General features: G+C 47.8%; 1 long non-coding RNA gene across 1 annotated transcript; it reads right to left on the bottom strand.

Annotated features, from left to right (window-relative positions):
* Nucleotides 1-470: 470 nt before the first annotated feature.
* On the bottom strand, nt 471-1116 carry LOC138574539 (uncharacterized). Its single transcript, XR_011303937.1, has 2 exons — nt 868-1116; nt 471-780 (listed from the first exon to the last, which is right to left on the bottom strand). It is a non-coding gene; the product is annotated as an uncharacterized lncRNA (long non-coding RNA).
* Between the last annotated feature and the right edge of the window lie 21574 nt (nt 1117-22690).

Below are 22690 nucleotides of genomic sequence, written 5' to 3'. Positions count from 1 at the left end.
CCTTCAAAAGCCCTAAAATTCGTGTGGCTTCCTCTTCGTTAAATGCCAAAGTTGTGGCGTGTTTTTCTGTAATTGCATTGATCTTTGAAAAAGACATCCCTTAGGGAGGCGGAGGTGATTGTTAGTATTTCTATTGGGTGCTGCTATGGCTGTTGTGTCACTCCCTAAGCATTTTTAGGGGGGCAGAGAGCAAGAATCCAATATTTGTGTTGCCTAGCGCACACCTAGGTTTAAGGTTTTTTTACAGGATTTGTTGAAAATTTACGGGGTGCCGGGGAGAATAACAACCTTGACACTGGGTTGTTTTAACCTATGTAAATCCAACAGATTGTCCACAAGATTGTGGAACTCTCCCGTCCCCTGCACACCCTTTATACTGTAGAAACAGTCAATATTTCTATACAATGGTAATATTCAGTTTCTTTCAGAAAAAAGAAGAAATTAATGAGAGAAGCTAATTCATGACACTATTATAATAAAACAGAATGATGGGGACCATCGGTTTTAATTGAATTTTAAATTAATTGTTATAGATATGAATTTCAATTCATTCATCATCCAGTCTTTGTAAACATAATAACATAAATGTGTTCATTTTGAGGTTACATTCAATATTATAATACAAGGGCATACAAGGTACTCATCACACTTTCTATACAATAGGCTTTTCACATGGTATATCCAAAGAAAGTAATGATGAATATTTTCTCGACGCGTTTCGGGGTGTCCCCTTCTTCAGGAATTGATAGCCCTCTTCATTGCCGTTAATCTTTGTTTCGTCTATAATGTATGATACAATGATCAGATTTTAGATTCTCACTGATAACTGTCATTTAACTCTTGGGAGAAATTTTTAATAATAATCACCTGGATGTTCAATGTGGAATATCCTAACTGGATTTATTATCAATAGCAATATCAGCCCAATAATGGTTATTCAACCTGTAGATGTGATAAAAAGACAATAGGGAAAGCTCAATTAAAAACGGGATCTTAATTCATGAAGGAAAATCTAGTCATGTAATATCTAAGAAAAAATATTACCTTTCGGTATTTCTGTAAAAAGCTACTACATCCATGGAATGGGTCGCTGTGGTATGTAGAGAGTCCTCAGGTACGGAGGTAGCGCAGTAATGGGCGATTCCTCCACTCGTGTCTGTAAAAACACGTATATATACTATATTAGATACACGAAAACAATGGGGTGGGATCATTCTGTGGAGAGTATTCTGTGAAGGCCTCTAGGCTCATGATATGCAATTGGGGAGCTGTTTACAAAGGATTCTCTTACCTCCTTCCTGAGAAGATGGCCGGTGCTGTAGCTCGAACCGTTCTACACGGTTTTCGCTAAAGATGGCCACTATTTACATTATGACGTCATCACGTCGAAGCGTGACGACGTCACTATGTTTAGAACGTCAACGTGTGACGGGAAAACAGACGTCATACGAACATATTTTAGAAAACAATGTGTAATTAACCAATAGTATATAGGTGTATATCTATACTGGTGCAGGGAGTTTGAGTCAAATGAAATAAAGGTGAAAAGAGTCGAAAGATAAATGTGAGGAGTGTCTCATGTAACTTCTGGGAAATCTATTGTTTACCACGGACAAAAGTTAATCGAATATTGGACATCCGTGTGTTTACTATTTCAAGAGAAGCATGCTCACATTCTATGGTCTGTAACTTAATACATCCTATGTCAGTAAAAAATCATCCTAAGTGAACTGAACAAATTCAAAAATGTATTTAACAGCAATTGATATTGTATCCACACTGGGTTTCTGATTGGGTCAGGGGAAACAGTATTTAGTTACAAAAATGAGGCTAAACTGTAATCTTCGTTCATCCCATTGGGAGCTAGACTGTTGTGAAAACTCTAGTGCTAGTTCTAAGGACCTATTCAAACAGCAGGGTTTGAAAGTCCCTTTTCAGCATCAATTCTAACGTGGCATGCCACCTAGATACTTCTTTATATCTGCTTCAAATCAGTGTTTTCATTGCTTCAAAATTACTTCAGGTATCTCACCTCTTAGTCTCTTGTCTTATGCTTCAAACCTTTCAGCAATTGAATGGTTGAAAGCACTTGGAACTCCAGCATGCCACAGCATGTCACCCCTCCCGGGACTAGCTGATGTCAAATTTACTGTTTAAATGGCTTTAAAGACATTAAACAAGTGGGTAAAAAGCCTCACAATCATTGGGCGATGTTATAAATCAAATAAAATATAATAAAAAATTGGAACCTGGGAGCTCCCTAGAACTTACAACCTCATGCACTTTAATCTGAAGTTCTACCATTGCACAAATGCTTCAGATGGAAACAGTTGTGGTGTTAGTTCTTATGACCTTTTCAAACAGCAGGGCCTGAAAGTCCCTTTTCTGTGTCAATTCTAATGTGGCATGCCACCTAAATATTTCTTTATATCTGCTTCAAATCAGTTTTTTCATTGCTTCAAAATTACTTCAGGCATCTTACCTCTTAGCCTCTTGTGTTATATTTCATAACTTTCAGCCACTTGGTACTCCAGCATGCCACAGCATGTCACCAATCTCTGGACTAGCTGATGTAAAATGTACTGTTTAAATGACTTCAAAGACATTAAACAAGTGAAGAAATAGCCTCACGACCATTGAGAGATGTTATAAATTAAATTTAATAATAAAAACCCTGTACGTCACCTTGCGGCTGCGAGCTGTCTGTCTCCTGTGCATTACACAACACAATATGGCCTGGATATAAGTAGAATCCTCTGACAGCGAGTAAAGCAGAGAAGGGCCTTCAAACATTCAGCAGGACCCCTCTCTGGGACAGCTGATGGACAAAGCAGCATGGGCAGGCCTAGGGCCGCTATCCCATAAACTGGACTGTCTTCTGGGCTGGGTTGCCTTCTCGCAAGGGCCGACAGCTGTGAGGCCCAGAGCTTGCAAGAGAAAATGGCACGAGGAGCATAAGGCCAGTGGCGAACCACTGTCCGAATCACGCAAAGGACACACACACGAGAGGCATGCTAAGGGAAAGGCGTGATGGAAGGGACAAGGTGACATACCCCTTAGCCCACAGGAAGACCTAAGAGGGCACTGAATGGGATTCCAGCAGCACTGAGAGTTCTCACCTTTCTGTGAGCTTGGCCACTCCTCAGGAAGGAGAACCGTGCAAAAGGCACAATAAGAGCGTTTAGAAATGCAGAGATAGTTCCCTGGTCGACCCCTTTCATCCAGACCTGCTACTCCACCCGAGATCCTCGGAGGGGAAGCCCCCACTTAAGGCCAAAAGGTACTTGAGCAAGTGACTGCGCACGCCTCTAAATAAGGAGGTGAGAGGCTAATTGAAAGCACAACATCCCAGACCTTCTCTGGCGGATAAAGTAGCGGACACTCTGGAGGTGGACTCATTCATGGTGAAGCACACCAAGGACCTGAAAAGGGCATTGACCGCTCATGGATAGCATGCCAGGACACGCTCCCCGATTCCATAGGTCCACTGGCCAAAATCATTAAAATGGTCGAAGAAACCAAAGAGGCCCTGCCTACGGATGTGCATATTCTGGCTAATTGGGCACAAAGAGCAGTTTGTTTAATAAGCAATACCAACTGTACAATAGCAGCGCAGAGCAGGCGATCGATTGTAGTAAAGATCGACCTGAAACTGGCATCCTCTGAGGCCACTGCAGCAGCTAAAGGGCTTTTGTTTGGAGAAGCTTTTGTCAAAGACATGTCCAGATTTGTTAACACCTTTGCTGCTCTGGACAAAGGTCAGACATCGTTAAAAAGAGTGTTTGTGCCCTGTGTATCCGCCGGGGCGGCAGAAGCAGAGTCGTCTCTGCCAGCCACTGAGGAGGCCAGAGGCCCTATAGAGGAAACAACTGGTGACAGCAGGAAGACAGAAGGCTGAATCCTTCCTTCCCCTCCCGTGGAAGAGGCAGGGGTCGGGCTTGGCAAAGCAGCAGCAGGTGAGAGTAGAGTCGTATGCACACAGCGCAGCAGCAAGCAATGCAATTCCCACAATAGTTGGTAGGCTAGCGATGCACCTAAGCGTTTGGGAGGAGCTTACTGTGGACTCTTGGGTCGCAGAGACTGTGCAGGGGTCGGAGGGGACGGTTTCCAGGCGGCTTGTGAGTTGGTTGGTCCCACCAAATTCGAGGGAAGAAGTTAACCTTGAAGGGCTTCTCTGTCGATGGAGTTTCAGGCAATTCGGACCTGCAGCAGGGCTTCACCAGTCGTCCAGGAGTTGCACTAGTCCTCTTCCTTCAGCTCGTCTTCGGTTCTTTCGTTCCATTAGTCGACTCTGCTTTCCAAGTCCCAGAGACCTGCTTTTAAGCAGTTGTCCCCCATTCATTCCAGCCTGGCTGTCACTCACACAGCAGGGTGGCTGTTGTTGCTGGACAGCCAGCCAGCCAATCACACCAGAGTGCATTCAGGTCTCCTAGGAGATTAAGCACAGGGAGTTTCGGGCACCTCCCTCACATCCTGTCCACCCCAGACACTGAGGCGCCAGAGGAGGGCTTCAGCACTGAAACCCGTCAAAGGACAACGAACAAAGGGATCAAACCTGGTTAAACACAAGAAGGACCTTTCCTAAAAGAAACGGCAAAAAAAGTCAACCAGAGTCTGTTTTTACAGATAGGTCTTGGGCGCCATCTTGAAAAACATGGCTGACCCGATTTTTTGCTACCATTGTTCGCGGTCTGGTAAAATCATGGTAGTTTGATCTAAACCACTGCCACCAGCCATTTAAACTAGGAAAGGGTAACATTTGACTGTTACATGAGTGTTTTGACTCAGGGGATGCTAGGCAACCCCTCCAGAACTCTATAGGAAGATAGTGCGTGCTGGGTCAGTAAATATAAAGAGACTAGAACTTTACATGCTCTGGGAGACAGTAGTCAGTCCCAGAGAAAGTGTTTAAACCTTGGGGAGTCTGAAAGACACCCGTTTGCCACTGAACTGAAGGTGTTGTGTGACACAAAGAAAAAGATGATGCCTATGGAGTTGTTTTAAAACACTATAACCAAAGAACACAAAAGTAAAACACACATCAAAATACATGGAAGAGTGGGAAAAAAAGGCTCACACTCTTCCCAGGTAGAAAAATCAAATCCTAGAAATCCAGCAAAGTTGCTGGGGGTCTCAAAAGGTAAGTGAAATGAGCACATTTTGAGAATTCTCCCTAAACACAGAGGAGGAACAAAGCCTCATGGACAAGGAAGTAGGAGAGTTTCTAAAGAAAATGGCGATAAGGCCAGCGCAGCAGGTGGCGCAACGCTTCCTAAGCAATGTCTTACTGGTGGAACAGAAGCAAAAGGTCAGGCCGGTGATAATCACAGACAATTTAACGCCTTTCTCGTGTACCGACACTGCAAGATGGAGGAAATCCATCTCTTCAGGGACATTTTGCAGAAAGGACACTGGCTAACCTGCATAGATTTGAGGGATGCCTATCTAGCAGTACCCATTCCTGAGATGCACCAGCAATTTTTAGGATTCCTCTGGTGATGGCAAAGGTGGGAGTTTATGTGTCTCCTTTTTCGGACTAACTTCAGCACAGTGGTGCTTCGCAAAGCTACTCAGGAGCCAGATTGATTTTATACATCGAGGATATTTGTCTCATGGCGCAGGATCCAATGACGGGTCTCTTAGAGAAACTGGGGTTTCTCATCAATTGGGAGAAATCCGAGACCACCACAGCAGAGAATGGAGTTCCTGCGGTTTATCACAGACTCAAAGCTGGGGCACTGTCTCTGCCCCTGTAGAAAATGAACGACCCTTTGAAACATCACAGTATTGACTTTCCATTAAAGACTAAACTTTACTTGACAGTCTTATGTTTGCTCAATCACCTCTTCTGTTTAAAAGTTATTTTAACTAACTGATCAATTTCCCATCAATCATATGTCATAACAGGTTGCATTCGTCAGTAATTTTACAGTCACTTATCTAAGAAGGAATCTGCTGAACCTCCAAGGGAACCTGACAGCAGGTGCGGACACGAAACAGGCAGACAACACACGGCGGATCCGTGCTGGAGTTGGAGGCGGTTCATTACAGGTTTTGTTCTTTGCTATACCCTGTTTGAGATGGAGCCATTCATTAGAAAGCTACAGCGAGACAGTGAAAGAAAGAGGAATTGAGGATGAGGAATTGTGAGGTGATAGGACCATAATGTTGTGATTCATGGACTAGGACAAGGGTCATGCCTGAGGGCAATAGAGTTTCAAACTGCAAAGACTACATTGACACAGAAAATGTTTTTTTCTTTGATTTTTGTTTAATGTTTTTTTTCTTTTTAAGATTGCTGCTTGAGTTTTAATAAAGAAGAGTATGCATAATACGAGCCTCTTTGTCTTTAATAGAATCATGACTTTCCTGAAAGAAAGTATTGACAATCTGGACTCTACCACAGTACCAACTGCCTCAATGGAGTTTACCATAAGACAGCATTTCTGGCTAGTCCCTTTTTTTCTGGCAATGTATTCCATATCGTGTCATGGAGTGCCCCCTACATTTCTCTGTCAACAGAGCTGCCAAGTGTCCCTAAAATCGTGGAAGTCTCTTGCAAAAGGGGACGGACACCTGCACTCTCGTATTTGAGCAGGATTTTCTTTCTACATCTGCAAAGATCTTCAGCTGTGCCTCAGACAGTCCCTTTGTTTATGGCAACACTGGGGTGAAGTAAGTAACACACTGCTGAACACAGCACTCAACAGCACATGCTGGTCTAAATGGGGCTAAGCTGTGTCCTGTGCACCTCGACTGCTGAATTTCCAGCTGATCTCAGTGGCAACTTTGGATAAAGAGGGATAAATGGGATAGATAAGATGATCATGTGTTTAATTTCAGCACAGGTGGTGTGCGAGAGGCTACACAGCCCATCTGATGGTCTGACATGTATATTCTGGCACACAAACATGACTGTAGTGTCTGACAGGACATATTCTAGCTTTGCTTCTAAATATGATTAGAAACCACATCCTGCAGTCTCAGATGAAGCACAGTTTAGGGTTTCTAAGCCAGACCTTTCATTTTTTAATGTCACATCAGGAAAGGAGAGGACCTTGCTATTCTCTTATTGATTTCATGTGCAAGTTCATCACTACCAGGTTGGTGTCGCAGACACCAGTCAACGTCAAGGGATAGGCTTCACGGAGGGACTACTTCACCTTAATGTCTACTTTCCTTAAGCCTCAGCCCGAGGAAAATCCAGACACTTCCCAACAGACTGGTCCCTCTGAATGTCGCTGTGGCACATATGTCTCACAATCTGCACGACCTCTATTGTCCTTCAAAGGCATGCATGAAATGGACAACTGCCCTCAGGGCCACAGCTTTATGGAAGAAATGGCAGCAATGATATGGCTTTTCCCCTAGTCCATGTTGGCAAGAGAGTAACAATATTCTTATACTGCAGGCCCATGTGAAATATAGCTTTCTCTTAAAATCTATGTATCATATGTTTGTCCTTCGGTAGGCTGTTGATTTCTTGGAGTCATAGATGTGTGTGATGTGTTGCATTTTGATAAGTTGTTCATTGTGTGAGGCCCGTTGCTTCCGAGTCACATTTTACATGTTACTGTGTGGGATCTCAGCAGTGTGTCAAAGAATAGAAGAAAAGCATGACAGGGTTTAGTTAAAAACAATATTTCAAAATAAAAAAAAAGAAAAATAAAAAAAAAAAGAAAATATTTCCAGAGACACATGGGCTAGATGGAGCCTGGGGTCCCCTGGTATATTAAACAGGCCAGGCATTTCAGGAGCCACATAAGGAAAGAAGGAAGGCCCTTTACCCTGGAATAGGGGGTGCAGAGAGTGGGGGCTCCCAAAGCATTGATACGAACAGAAATGCGACATTCACAAATAGAGTGTGAGGTGTTCCTTGGTCTGTAGTGGTGACGTCATGTCCACCTTTACATTTTTCATCATCCTATCATGATGGACCCAAAACCCCTACTGCCAATTTTCCCAGGGTCACTTCTTCGCACACCACTCCCATTAGAGCACTTGATTGCAACTGTCATATTACATGGTCACTGTCCATTTCGATGCAGTGGCTGGCAACCCCATGGACTACCTGCTGAGTTATCCAGGTCTTCGGGCGTCGACATCAGAGGCAGTGGAAGTTGAGGCGAAAGCTCTGATTAGCATGGTCAGATCGATGACTCCTCTAAAATATTTATCACTTTGATTGTCCTGCTGCTATTTAAATTTGTTTTCAGCTGTGTGCACATCGCGATTGTCCTGCTGCTTTTTGAATTCGTTTTCAGCTGTGTGCCCATCCTGATTGTCCTGCTCCTGTTTACATTTGTTTTTAGCTGTGTGCATAACCTGCTTTTCATGAGAATGTGTTAACAAGTCCACCCCTCTGTACTCTGTCTAGTCTGCTACCGGTTCCCTCACCCTTCCTCAGTCCCATTGTCCCTCTGTGCTGTTATTCCCCTCAGCCATACACCCACTACGTCCCCTTCCTCTGCGTATTCACTATTTTTCTGTGCATATTACCTCCCCCAGCTGCCATTGTTTTTCTCCCAGTCTTGTTCCCTGTCTCCCCCCCTCTACCTTCTGCTTTCGCTGCGCCTCTGTGGCCTCAGCCTGGTTAAGTGTACCTCACTCTCTGCAGTTTGCTATGGCGCTATCTATCTCTCCTATCTTCTCAAACTGCTTCTATATCTCTTATCCTTCACCCCTTACTAAGTCTGTCAGGAAGAACCTCAAGAAGGACATACTGAGCTCTAACCCAGGCCTTCCAATTGCAGGCACCTATGTCATTGCTTCTGCCAGAGAGACTCTCACAGACATACTCTGTTGTTCCTTCACTCTCCATAGGATTGCTCTTCTCTCTCCTTTCTCTTCTTTTCCCATCAATGGTGGCCCGCTGCAAGGATTTCTTGCCCTCTCCACCTCCAGGGTCATCATCAATGTCTACTGCAATGGTACCATCATGGTCCAGGGTCCTCAAACCAACCTTCTACTCTTTCATAGGCTCCTCCCCCACCGTATCAACCTCCCTCCGCCTTTTGCACCAGCTCCTTCAGCTGCCCTGGCTCCCATGCCTGCTGTGCCCACCTCGGCTCCCTTGCCACCTCCTAACCACCCTTCTACCCTCGCCATGGCTTTCTTGCCACCACCCCACACATTGACAACCCCATCTGCCTTCTCCCCTTGGGTGAACCAGTCACCCACTAACACTGTATCTGGGGCTCCCTTGCCCCCTGTGGTGCCTCCCGCACTGGCTCCCTCCTCACCCATTATGGTCCCGGCTCCCTTACCGGACTTGGCTCCTCTGCCCCCTTCTATCTCTGTCCCCTGCTCCCCCTGTAATTCTTTCACTGATTGCAATCTGCTCCACATTGCCATGGTAAGCACTCGATCAGCTGTCAAACACTCCTCTGACATCTGCAACCTCCTTGAACTCCTGGATTGTGATGTTCTTGCCATCACTGAAAGCACTCGATCAGCTGTCAAACACTCCTCTGACATCTGCAACCTCCTTGAACTCCTGGATTGTGATGTTCTTGCCATCACTGAAACCTGGTTCAAGGATTCCTCGGTCACAAGTTTGATACACTTCTCCCAGAAGGCTACACAATACTCTCTCTTCCTAGACCAAACAGACCAGGTTGGGGAGTAGCATTGATCTTCCCTGAGTGTATCCCTGTGTCTGCAATTCCCACTCAGGCCTACTCATCCTTTGAGTCCCTGATCTGCAGGCTGTTCCTCTCTCCAAGCACTTCACTGCTGCTGTCCACCTTCTATCGGCCACCTGGTCAGCCCTCCCTCTTCCTTTCGTAATGGGCTGACCTGGCCTCCTCTCTCCTTTCCTCTTCTTCTCATCTCCTCCTACTGCGTGATCCCAACATCCATCTCGACTCACCTGATTCCTTAAGACCTTTATGCAACCTTTGTGACTCTCCCTTTCTTTCCATCTTACCGTCTGGCCCAACGCACAGCGCTGGCCACACCTTGGATGCTCTCTTCTCAACTGACATTCCGCTATCTATCCCTCTCACTACTTCTCTCTCCTGGACTGATCATTTTCTCATCTCTTCTCACTTGAAGCTCTCTTCTCCCGTTGCATAGGTAAGCCCGGCACTGCCTCCCGTCTACAAGGTCATCTGACCCATGAAAATAGTCTCAGTAGCTGCCTTTGCCTCCACCTATTATACTCATGTACTGCACTGCACTGCACCCACACACTTCTAAACCCTGTTATCCCTTTCAATATGCCTATTCACTTGCGTGATGTCAATGTGACCTAGCATTATTGAATCCGTATGCCTGCCCTCACTGTATTACAACACCCTAGCGTTGTTGCACCCTGTGACACATGTGGGTTTTCTAATAGTGAATTCCATGAAATGTCATCTGACATGCATTGTACATGGCTCATGGTCAGTAGTATTGGACCAGAGTAGAGGCGAATTTTGTAGCCAGCTTGTCTTTTGCTCGGTGTTGGAGTCATTCCAACGCTTCACAACATCACCAGCCGTGCGCCTCTCATAGCCCAAGACGCTAATACAGTCAGCGAGGCACTGCCAGTGGGTCACACGCTGTGCAGGCGTATGCGTGCTCCCTCCCTGCACCAGCATGTCACTGCCATGTTCCACCATGTAGTCCATAAGCATCTCCAGTTCCTCATCAAAGAAACTCCTCTTTCTCGACGTGTGGGACTCCTGTGCCGTGTCTGGGGTTTTAGCCTGTACTGCTGGAGCATGCTTCTGCTTCTTGTGAGGTGGTGCAGACCCTGAGTGGCGTGTACCGCTCTGGTCAGTAGGGGCTGGAGTACAGGTGGACTGGCCTATGAAATCAGCCACCAATGTAACTACAGAACGTCAGCTTGCAGGTATCAGTAGCTGGGTGCTGTTGCCAGGACTCTGCGCAACACGTGTCTTGGCCTTAGTGACAAGGGACTTTGCCCCTGAGTCACACTGGGCCGGGATCAATCCATTCCTGGCTGGGTGACCCTGAGACAGGGTGCCGGTTGCTACAGCTACCCCTGCAGCTTCCAGACCCTGGCCGGTGTGAACAGCAGATGACACTGCTGCTCCAGAAACCCGGGTGCCGGTGCCTGGGACTTGCACCGCACATGTCTTGGCCTTCGGGACATGGAAATTGGCCATTGAGTCACCCTGTCCCTGTGCCGGGACCGCTACGGTCCGGGCTGGCTGACCCTGAGCCTGGGTAGTGGTAGCCGCAGCTGCCCCTGCAGCTTCCACACTCTGGCTGCTCTGGACAGCAGATGGCACTGCTTGTCCGGGACCACGGGTGCTGGGTATGTCAGCAGCTACTGCATCTCCCTGGCCCGGTTGGGTGTGGGGCATAGTGTTCCCTGCATGGTCCTGGACACCTTGCCCACGTGGACCACCTTGGCCACCTTGGCCACCCTGGCCATGTCGCCCACCTTGGCCAGCTTGGCCACCCTGGCCAAGTTGCCCACCTTTGCCTCCCTTCCCACTTGTTGCCCTCCCAGTCATGGCACTGATGGACTAGCGCAATGGGAGGTGCAGCCAACAATTGTCCTGGGCAATTGGAGTGAGGGGCAAGGGTACGTGATGGAAAACGTACCACTGAGCTCCAGAAAGGCTCTATGTGACCCCTGGTGAAAAAATAACAGGTTGCGCAATTCTCAGGCACCCAAAAAACAAAAATCAACGTGTACGTGACCCCTTGGTAGCCCACGTTGAGTAAAAAAACATCCTGCAGTACACTGTGTCACCCAGCAACACAAAAATGTGCACGCGAGGAACACATAGGCTACTATGACTTTGAAAATGGGGAACGCGTCACACAGGGGCAACCACAGTGGGAAGAATGTGTGCACAACTCACCGTCTGTCTCGTAGAATGAAAAAAAATCACACGTGTGTGTGCGTGTAGGCAACTCCTGCGCCAAAACAAGAAGTACGCACTGCCACAGTAGTGAACTATTTGCGTGTGAAGCCACAAAAATATGAAGCTCACGCATCCGTCCCCACGAAAAGCATGTACAGTGCACTGTTGTCCTACGCAGACCTTTAACCCGATACTGAATGACAACGCTCAACGTCCAGCGCATGTCACGTAACTTACGCGCTTAGGGCCTTTCCTCTGATTACACACTAACGCGCTGTTTACGCATGAGCGGAGTCACTCTGTTTCCGGCTGGCCACGCGAAAGAATATGGAAAACCCACGCTCCTGCCTACAAGGCCATTTACCTGCCTCCAACTGCCCAAGCTGCCTCCTACGAGCCATCTGCTGATGCCAGCCCACTCTGTGTGCCTGCTGCCCATATGCCCTGCATTTTGGTGCCTGCTCATCAGCCGTTGCCAGTGATCCTGTCGTTGTGACCACCTCTGCTGATCCTGAAGACTCCTGACTGTCATACCACCGCTCCACAGTCCAGCCCCAGTACCACCTTGCCCACCCACACCTGCCTCAGGGGTTGCCATGTCTGACACCACACCATTTGAGGCAAGTGGCCACCCCCCGGCAGAGAGGCAGAGGGCTGTCAGCTTCACACCCAGGGAAGTTGGCATCCTGATAGAGCAAGTCCTTGGGCATCATGATGCCCTCTTCCACGGCCCATCGCAAGTTGGCAATGAAGGACGGAAGAAGATCTAGGGGGACATCGTGGTTGCCATCAAAGTAGAGTGGCTGGCACCCTGCGACTACCATCATGTCCACAAGTGCTGGGAAGACTTCAAGTCCAGGACCCACAACAAGGCCCGGTGCCTCATTAAGGCTGGTGATGATCGAGTGAGGTGCCGGGGCCAGTTGACCACCGACGAGATGAGGGTCCTGGAGCCTACCCAGTGCTGTACCCCCAGGTCTTGGAGTTGGTGCTCCATCTGGAGTCGAATGGTTCATGTGTTCTTGCCCACCATTGAGCATGTGCATGTTGACATGTGGCTGGAGTGTGCACTTTAGCCTTATGTCTGGCATGCCTCCTGTACAGATGTCTGTGTGCATGTCCCTGACCGTGCTGCATGAGAGTCCATTTAAGTGTGTCCCACATCAATGGTGTCTGTGTTGCGCATCGGCATGTAACGATGCGCACATGTTTGTATACCTGTGTCTGGTCTGGGGCATGCGAGAGGTGTGACACATGGGTGCTTATGTCATCATCATGGACATGCATGGTGTACATGTGCGTGTGTCTGAGTAGTGAGTGTGTAACTGCCCAACACTCCGGACGTATGTTACTTGAGTTCTTGATTTGTGATTGCCTCACGCTGCCAATTTGCCCTTGAGTGCACTGTGACATGATAGCTCCATGGCCTGCCTCATGACTGTCAGGTGATGTGTGTGAATGAGATGTGTATGTCCCATGATGTGTGTGAGCTGAATACAGAATTAACCGTCTCAAAGTTTGACATTTTGGTCAGCTTGGTACAATATTTTAGAACCATTTTCCTTAAACATATATTTGGTGCAATGTTAAATCCACATCCCAGTCTGGTCCGCCTCCCAGAGCTGGGTGAGTCAGATGGTCACATGGCCTGTCTCTCCCAGAGCAGTTGTTGACAAGGCACACCCAAATTAGCATTTTCTATTCAGTTGAAAGACTCTATTGTCTCTTTTTCCTGCCAGCACGGGAAATATCCTCCTCTCACAACAGTTCTAATTAACATGTCCAAGCGATATCCTCTCCTGTTGGTAGGAAGGTCAGGTGTGAAGGGTTCCCATGGACACAAGGAAGCTTCTTTTGTCCAGAGGGGAGGTGTGGAATCTGTTTGATCCCAGTGTGGGAACACTTTTTAACTCTGCAACCAATGTCTACAAATTGTCTCTTCTTCCAATATAACCCACATTTTTAATACATACATTAAACAATTGCTTCCTTCAAGTAATTTCAGAATATAGTTTTACATTGTCTCTACCCCTTAGGCTTCTGATAGCCAGTATTTCTTTGGCATAGTTTGGGTTCAGTTGTTCATTTTTACAAAGAAATGTTGTAAGACGGCGGCTCCTGGTAGTGGTGAGTACCTGTATTGCACCCATTCTATCTTTAAAAGGGGATTTTGTTTGATAACATATGATTCTTGCTGACATTGTATTGATGTGCAGTCTTGCAGTAGAATAATGTGGAAGACACAACAAGAAGGTTGGATCTTTTTGGTGATTTGTGAGCCATGATTTTAGCACATTTTTAACGATTAAGGTGGCCAGCACGTATGCCGTAAAGACAGACCTCCACGGAGCTCCGTCCGTGATCCTGAAACTAATGCTTTACTTTCGCTGAATTAAGGTCTACGACTCGACCTGAGGCCAGAATATCGTGGGGGAACCAATTGCCAACACCCGGCAACAATATTGGGCTGAATCGGAGTGCGGACGACGGAAAACGGGAAGCTCGAAGCCGAGCCCCCTGGGACTCCAAGATGGCGGTGCCCGCCGCGGAGTAGGACGAAGCCAGCCTCGGCCCCCTGGGCCATCTTGCGGACCGCTGCAGCTGGGGTGGCCGCTGCGGAAGAGCCTGTTCCCTGCCCCGCCGGTGGATACTCGACGGGGGGAGACCGGCGCCGGTGACTGCCGCGGAAGTCGGAGGAACCGCTGCATGGGCGCGGTCAGGAGGAGGTTGTGTCCGCCGCGGACGCTGGAACTGGGAGCACTTAGCAGTCCCGGCGGCGTGAAGGTGAGACTGTACACGCTCACAGCCTCCACTTGAGCGAGTTACGGGGAACAGTACAGAAGGCGGTGGGCCCCTCACTAACGCAAAAAGCGGGGCCGGGTCCCCCCTCACGACGCTCCCTAACGGGACCACCTGAAAACGCCTCATACGGTCCCCCAGCAGCCTGAGGGAGCAAAGCTCGGTCGGCCCTGGGGCCCATCACCGGCTCCTGCGAGGAGGACCGGCCTGGACCTGTGGGGCTGCGGTCGCCCTAGAGGCTGCCTGATACGCGGAAAGACTCGAGGGAGGCAGTCCCCAGCGGAAGGAACCCACTCACGGCACTAAGGCCCGAGAGGGAGAAGGGCGACTACTACAGTGACTGGGAGCCCCTGGGAGCCTGACCCATAGGTGGTGGGACGACATCAGCCTGCCGGCAGCTCATCGGAGGCGCAGCCCGGGACCTGTTGGCACCACAGCGACTCCCAGAACAAGGCTCCCCACACAACCTGAGCCCACAGCCACTGGTCAAGATTTTGAAACCTAATTGTGCAGACACCAGCTGCCGGCAACATCCGAAAAACTACGGTGGGATCCCTGGGCCCATAGCTCCCTCGTAGCCCACACAAAACTCTTGATACAGGGGTCGTCGACAGATCTGCACTCTGCAGGGGGTTGCACTTATAGACCTCAAACCAGGAGATGTCTCCCCCCAGGACCAAGCCGAAACTAGTCACGATGGACTCCTTTACGACAGTCAGACCCCAAAGGCAGTCATCACAACAAGATCGAGAATTCCTTGACGATCCGCCTCAACAAGAGGAGGACCTCAAACACACGCAAGTTCTCCAAGCAATAGCTGCCCTCCGCACATCACTCGAGGGACGGCTTGAAGAGGTGAAGTCAGATATGCAGCTCATGCGGCAGGACGCCCGCAACCTAACGGAAAGAGTTACGGAGACTGAGGTTGCCCTGCAGGAAAATGTTGAGAACACCCGAGATCTACAGACGACGGTCAGAGATCTGGAGCAAAAGGTAGCAAGGCTAGAGGCCCGCTCTGAGGACGCAGAAGGTCGGGCGCGCCGCAATAACATTCGCATACTGGGGGTTCCCGAAGATCTAGAAGGCCCAGACCCGACGACCTTCATTGAAACGCTCCTACAGCAAGAAATAGGGGTGGTAAACCTCTCCCAGGGATTCTCCGTCGAAAGGGCCCACAGGTCTCTCCAGAAACGTCCCCCACCTGGATCTCATCCACGTCCAATCATAGCAAAGATTTTGAATTTTAGAGACCGCAAAACCATACTGCGGTTCTCTAGAGAAGGCGGGGAGATAAAAAGAAACGGCTCCATAATAGTTATATACCCGGACTACACCCCTGCAGTACAACGAGCCAGAAACTCTTACATTCCAATAAAAGCCCGGTTGAGGAAGCTCAACTTGAAATATATGCTCTTATACCCATCATGTCTCAAGATTCTATATAAAGGGAAAGCGACGTTCCTAGAGACCCCAGCCGCAGCTAACATGTGGCTTGAGCATAACAATCTGGCGGACGACAAGGAAGTATCATCGAACTCAGACCGGGGATTACCACCCACCCCCGGTGAACACAAGCAATGGGCAATCCCCACAGAAAACAAAAGGAAATGAACACGAACCGTAGACGAACGAACCATTATGTAGGTCCTACTACTAGTCTCGCAACACCGGACGCGAGATCGGAGGAGCATACAAGCGGCGGACAAACAACCCACCCCACCAGAAAAGGTGTAAGCAGTTTGCTCACACACAACCTGATCCGGAAGGCCAGGTGTGGCCTGGAAGGCTCAGGAGCCCCTGAGCGCTGCAAGTTATAAGCAGCTGCTAGGGTCAGTTTGGAAAGTTTTGTTTAGTTTTTCCCCATTCAACACAATGGGATCTACACAAGTTCGAAAATCTCCAACCAACGAAAGATCTGGGCCTGGAACGAGAGGACAGGTGGGGAGAAGACCAAGACAGGACTGAAGGACAAACGAGGCCAACAGGGGTTGGACAACTGTGAGTGTTACTCAATTACCATATCATGGCGGCTAAAACAAATATTAAGATATTGACCTGGAATGGGAGGGGTCTGGGTTCATACCTACGCCGGAATAGAGTCAAGTCCTATTTGAACAGAAAGAGAGTACAGATAGCGTTATTGCAAGAGACACACTGCACGGCTGAATCCCTAGAGAGGCTAAGTGAACACTGGGGAGGCCAGGGGGTCGGAACTTCGTACTCTAGGTATGCAAGAGGGGTATACACTTGGATTCACCCACAACTCCCTTTCCAGATAACTAAGACCGAGTCAGACCCAGAGGGAAGGTTTGTAATACTATGGGGCAGACTAGAACAAACAGATATTTGCATAGTGAACTCCTACCTCCCCAATACCAACATCCCATCGTACCTAAACTCCATGTACGCTAAGATTGCGCCATATCGGCATGAAATCCTTTTTTGGGGGGGAGACTTCAACTGTGTCCACGACCCGATACTCGATAGGTCCCTCTCGCACCCAAAAGGGCCCTCAGCGGCTACAACGGCTCTCTCCCTGTTAGTCGATAGGTTACACTTGGCAGATACCTGGAGAGAGTGTCACCCTGACGCTCGAGGGTACTCATATTTCTCCGCTCCGCAGGGTCTACACACCAGATTGGACTACGTTTTCATAAGCAATGAGCATATGCCACAAATAGAAGAAGCCCATTATCTGGGCAGAACCATTTCCGACCACTCGCCACTCCTGGTGGGCTGGAATCACACTGGCCCCAGACCTCCTATTCCAATGTGGAGAATGCCGATAGATGCCCTGGGAGACCCAACATTTAGAGAAGATCTGCACGAATTCATAGAATCCTTCATAGAAAGAAACACCGGAAGCGTAGACCGCTTAAGCACGATGTGGGACGCCCTAAAAGTAGTGACGAGGGGGGAAATAATAGCAAAGGCAGGGGGCATAAAAAGACAACTCAGGGGCGAGCTGACCCATTGGGAGCAACAAATAGAACAATTGGAAGCAGCCCCGGTTGCCACAGAACAAAGGGAAGACAACCTCAAAGTACTTAGAACTAACTCTACCTTAGCTTGGAATAGGCTTGCCAAATTTGATTATGCCACCAAAACTAATAGAATACACACGGAGGCGGACAAACCAGGCAGAATGCTAGCCTGGCTCTGCAAGAAAGAGCACCCCAGGCACACTATCACCGGGGTACAAACCGAGGAAGGGGGGCTAGCACAGACACAGCAAGCCATAAACGATACCTTTAAGGGCTTCTATGAACGCCTTTACTCTCATAGCGACCAGATTCCCATAGAAAAAATCATGGACACCCTTGAAGAAATAGGACTCCCCAAGATGCCCCCAGAGCAATCGGAGGCCCTAGATGCAGACATCACAACTGAGGATATCACAGAAGCCATTAGATCGCTAGCCACTTGCAAGACGCCTGGGAGCGATGGTCTGCCCACAGAGTTTTATAAGGCGTACGAGCCCACCCTAACGCCCCTGCTACACGAGGTTTCTCAAGAAGCACACGAGACAGGGATATTACCTGATAGCATGAGAGAGACCCTCCTGATCCCGATAATTAAGCCTAATAAACCCCCTGACAGGTGTGACTCGTACCGTCCGATAGCAATGCTCAACTACGATGCGAAAATCCTGACAACGGTGTTAGCAAATAGACTGGCTAGAGTTATAGGGCAAGTAGTACACGAAGACCAATGCGGCTTTATACCAGCCCGAAACACAACTATGAACTTGCGCAGAGTGCAGCATGTCATTGCTCAAACTGAAGCCTGCACAGAAGCATATGCACTACTGTCCCTGGACGCCATTAAGGCGTTCGATTCGATCTTTTGGGAGTGGCTATTGGCGGTTCTGAAGGGGTTCGGCTTCGGCCCGAGGTTCATTGGGTGGATCAAGATATTATACACGAAACCTAGAGCCAGAGTAAAAACTGGGAGGCACGTATCGGAGGTCTGGAACATATGCAGAGGAACCAGACAGGGTTGTCCCCTCTCTCCCATGCTCTACGTACTAGGCCTGGAACCCATTGCTATCTACTTTCGAAAGCAATTTTTTGATGCTGGGATCCGGCTGGGAGACACTGACCACATTATCTCTCTCTACGCGGACGATGTTCTATTATTTGTCAAGGACCCATACTACAATGTGCCTACGTTGCTAGATGTCCTAGAAAATTTCGCGAAGGTTTCCGGAATAAAATTCAGCAGAGCCAAATCCTGTCTCTTCCCACTGGCAAACCTTAAGGGAAAGGAAACATCAGAGCTTCCTTCGGTGGGAATACGGTGGGAACACACCTCGTTCAAATACTTAGGCATACACATAATGCATTCCCCCGAACAAATGCATGAGCGCAACACCAAGGCTGCTCTCCTGACCTTGAGGAAATCTATGGCTTTCTGGGCGAAACTCCCCCTATCCATGATGGGCAGGGCCTCCATAACTAAAATGATTGTCCTTCCTAGATTCTTGTATGGATTTCAGAACGTACACTTTTACATCAAAGCGCCCTTCTTTCGCCTACTGGAAAGTATGCTTAGAGACTTCTTGTGGGGGAAGGGAAGACGTAAGATAGCGCGTACCACGTTGTCATTACCGTATACTCAGGGGGGAATCCAACTCCCAAACTTTGAAAAATACTATCTGGCCGCGCAGCTTAGCTTTGTCACCAAATGGTTAGCGGACGATGCCACATCGGAGACACCTCTCCTGCAGCCACTGGTCTCCCCGTTGTACATGAAAGAACTTCCCTGGGCCCCCACCCACCTGATAAGAAATGCCCCCCTAATGGTCACCCTTGGACGCAAAATCTGGCGCAGGACCGAATCCCTCGCCCATGTCAAACACCAATACTCCCCGAACATCCCGCTTATCTCGGACTTATGGAAATCCCCCGCGGACCTACTACAACTCAGACTCTGGGAACAGAAAGGGATATACTCATGGGGGGACCTATACACGGAAGGGGAGTTCAAAGAATTTGAAACGTTTCAAGAACAAAATGAGGTCCACACAGGCCAGTTTCTGTGGTATCAAAAATTAAGATCCACGACACGTGCCAGATGGTCGACATGGCCAGAGGAACCAGACACAAACCCCCAGATCACGCTACTGTACGAACTGGGAGAGGGAGGGAGACCAGTGTCTCAGATCTATAGCCTCCTAAATGACACTCCCAAGCCACGCAGTGCTGGACTCAAATCCAGATGGGAAGCTGACATAGGCCGAGAATTAACAGACGGGGAATGTGAAAGGGCTCTGACATTTCCTAAAACAGTATCTAGAAACCATAGGTTTAGACAAATACAATTGAACCTTCTGCATCGGACATACCTAACCCCATCCAGGCTGGCCAGACTCCATAAAACTCAGAGCTCCAAATGCACCTGGTGCGAAATGGACAATGCGGACCTGCTTCACGCATTCTGGCGCTGTGCCAGGACACAATCCCTGTGGTCTTCAATACAGCAGACAAGTGAAAATCTGGGGCTGACCAGATACGAATGGACTCCTGCGGAGTGCCTACTCGGCACATACCCCAGACCAGCAAAGCTAAAGCATCTAGTTAGACTAATGGACATTATGTGTATTCTGGCTAAGAGGACAATTGCAATGTCCTGGAAGAAACCATCGGGACCACAACAGAAAATCTGGCACAGAGAACTGAAACGGTGGGTGCAGGCAGAAACGAGAGCCTGGGAGGAGAGCGTGGCTAGATCCACAGATGCCTCGAGTATGACTTTAGACGCCTGGAAGGGACTCACAGACCCCTTGTTCTACCCCTCCGACGATAAGCCCCCATGAACCACCACAGACCCACAGTAGGAAGTCCCATGGATAGAACTGGAGTCCTCGAGGCAGCCCAATCACTACTTCATGTGAACCCTGCCAAGGGAAGTTCCCCCCCCCCGAAGGTCTTGATCCCCCCTGTGCCCCCACTCGGCATAGGCCTCTCAAGAAACAAACGTTTGGAGATAGTTAAAGTTTCATGTTAAGTTGTAAACGTTAATAATATGAGACGCTATGTGATTTATTGTTTGATGGCAGTAATGGTAATTTTCCTATGTTTGTAATAAATAACAAATGCCAATAAATAGATTTGAAAATAAATTAGCACATTTTTGACAATCAAGAAACAGATTCCCACACAGCTCAGTGTTGCTTTTGGCAATCAGCATTGCTTTTTCCAAGTGGTTTCAGGCTACTGTGTGGGTAGTAACCACAAAGAGGAGTTATAGGGCGGTTCCCTCCTGTTTATGCCAATCGTTTATAACACTCAAAACAACAGAAGGTAAAGTTATTGTAAGTTATTCCTGTAGCTAGATCCCTAGCCAACAACTAAATCTCCTTATCTGTGAATAATCTCTGGCCATTAAGTAGGGTCCCTAGTTAGTGCTGTTGGGCCGACTACAAAAGGTGTCGAGATCTTCTCCCTGTACTCTCTAAAAACACTTTCCTGGTGTCTGGTATGTGCACACAGGTTGGAGGTCGATTCTTGAATTTTAATATGTCGCCCCCAATTCGTGTGTCTTATCGTTAAAAAACAACAAGTGCTAATCCCAGAGTATCTGGATGAATGGCCAGATAACAATGGGGAAAGAATTTTCGTTAAAAGCTGTGTGGAAAGTGAAGATATTAATTCTTCATAACTCCCAAAGGTTTCAGATTTGAACCGCAAATTGTGTGGATAACAAATTAAGTTTCCTTGAGACAATCCCTTTGTTTTTCTTTGGAAAGGGAGTGTGGGTCTGGGTTACCCTCCAGGCCTCTTGTATGGTCAACCGGTTTCAGCGGGATTCTTGAGTTGCCGCTTTCTTCAGGACGAATACTTCAAGTTGAGGTATCCTGAACAGTGTCTTCAACACTGTTAGATGGTAGAGGGTGTCCAAGGTTTGATAGGGTAATTACTTCCTAGTCCTGTATGGACAACAAAACAAGAAAAAATGGGGACTATAATCAGTCTCATGTACCAACAGTTTCTACTTTAAAAACAGAGAATTCTAAGGTACTTCTATCAGTACCACCTCTGTATGGGGAATCATACCTCTGTGTTGTAGTTCAAGGGTAGCGGCTTGATTTTTCGGTGGTGTCCAATTTATAGCCAAAATGCTAGCAAGGTTGGTCTTATTTCATCCTTTCTTCTGGATATTATCCCTATGATTTGAAAGAAAAAGGTGTTTGTAAGAGCCTGCTATCATCTATATTGCATCTATACAAATATTTTTCATGGGTCCATCGCTTTTTAAGAGTGAGGTAGGCTTTTGTTTAAGTTGTTGTTATCCTTAATTGTTTTAGTTATTTTCAAATTGGGTTTTAGCAATGACCTCTGCTCTTATGTCAGAGATTAGAGGTCCTGCAAAGATGCCGTTTCCCGAATCTGGCTTTTCTGCATTGGTGTTGGCGCATCTTACCTCCATTCATCGGTTTGTTCCTTCCCGGATCGAATCGTATCCACTACTACGTTGCCCTGTGTCTGTTGTTCTTTTATGGTCATGTGCACGGTCACGCGGCCAAGATATCCGCTCACGTGATCACGTGCATGTGAGATATCTGATCACGTGATCACGTGCACGCAATCGCGTCCAGTGCGCGAGATCGAATAGACATGCCCGATGCGAAGCCGTCACTCTTGGCATCTTTGCAGGACCTCTAATCTCTGACATAAGAGCAGAGGTCATTGCTAAAACCCAATTTGAAAATAACTAAAACAATTAAGGATAACAACAACTTAAACAAAAGCCTACCTCACTCTTAAAAAGCGATGGACCCATGAAAAATATTTGTATAGATGCAATATAGATGATAGCAGGCTCTTACAAACACCTTTTTCTTTCAAATCATAGGGATAATATCCAGAAGAAAGGATGAAATAAGACCAACCTTGCTAGCATTTTGGCTATAAATTGGACACCACCGAAAAATCAAGCCGCTACCCTTGAACTACAACACAGAGGTATGATTCCCCATACAGAGGTGGTACTGATAGAAGTACCTTAGAATTCTCTGTTTTTAAAGTAGAAACTGTTGGTACATGAGACTGATTATAGTC

Source organism: Ambystoma mexicanum, chromosome 1p (assembly GCF_040938575.1).
Source record: "Ambystoma mexicanum isolate Mex_15411 chromosome 1p, UKY_AmexF1_1, whole genome shotgun sequence".
NCBI lineage: Eukaryota > Metazoa > Chordata > Amphibia > Caudata > Ambystomatidae > Ambystoma > Ambystoma mexicanum.
Note: the sequence above shows the minus strand (reverse complement) of the source record. Positions and strands in the feature narration are given on the sequence as shown.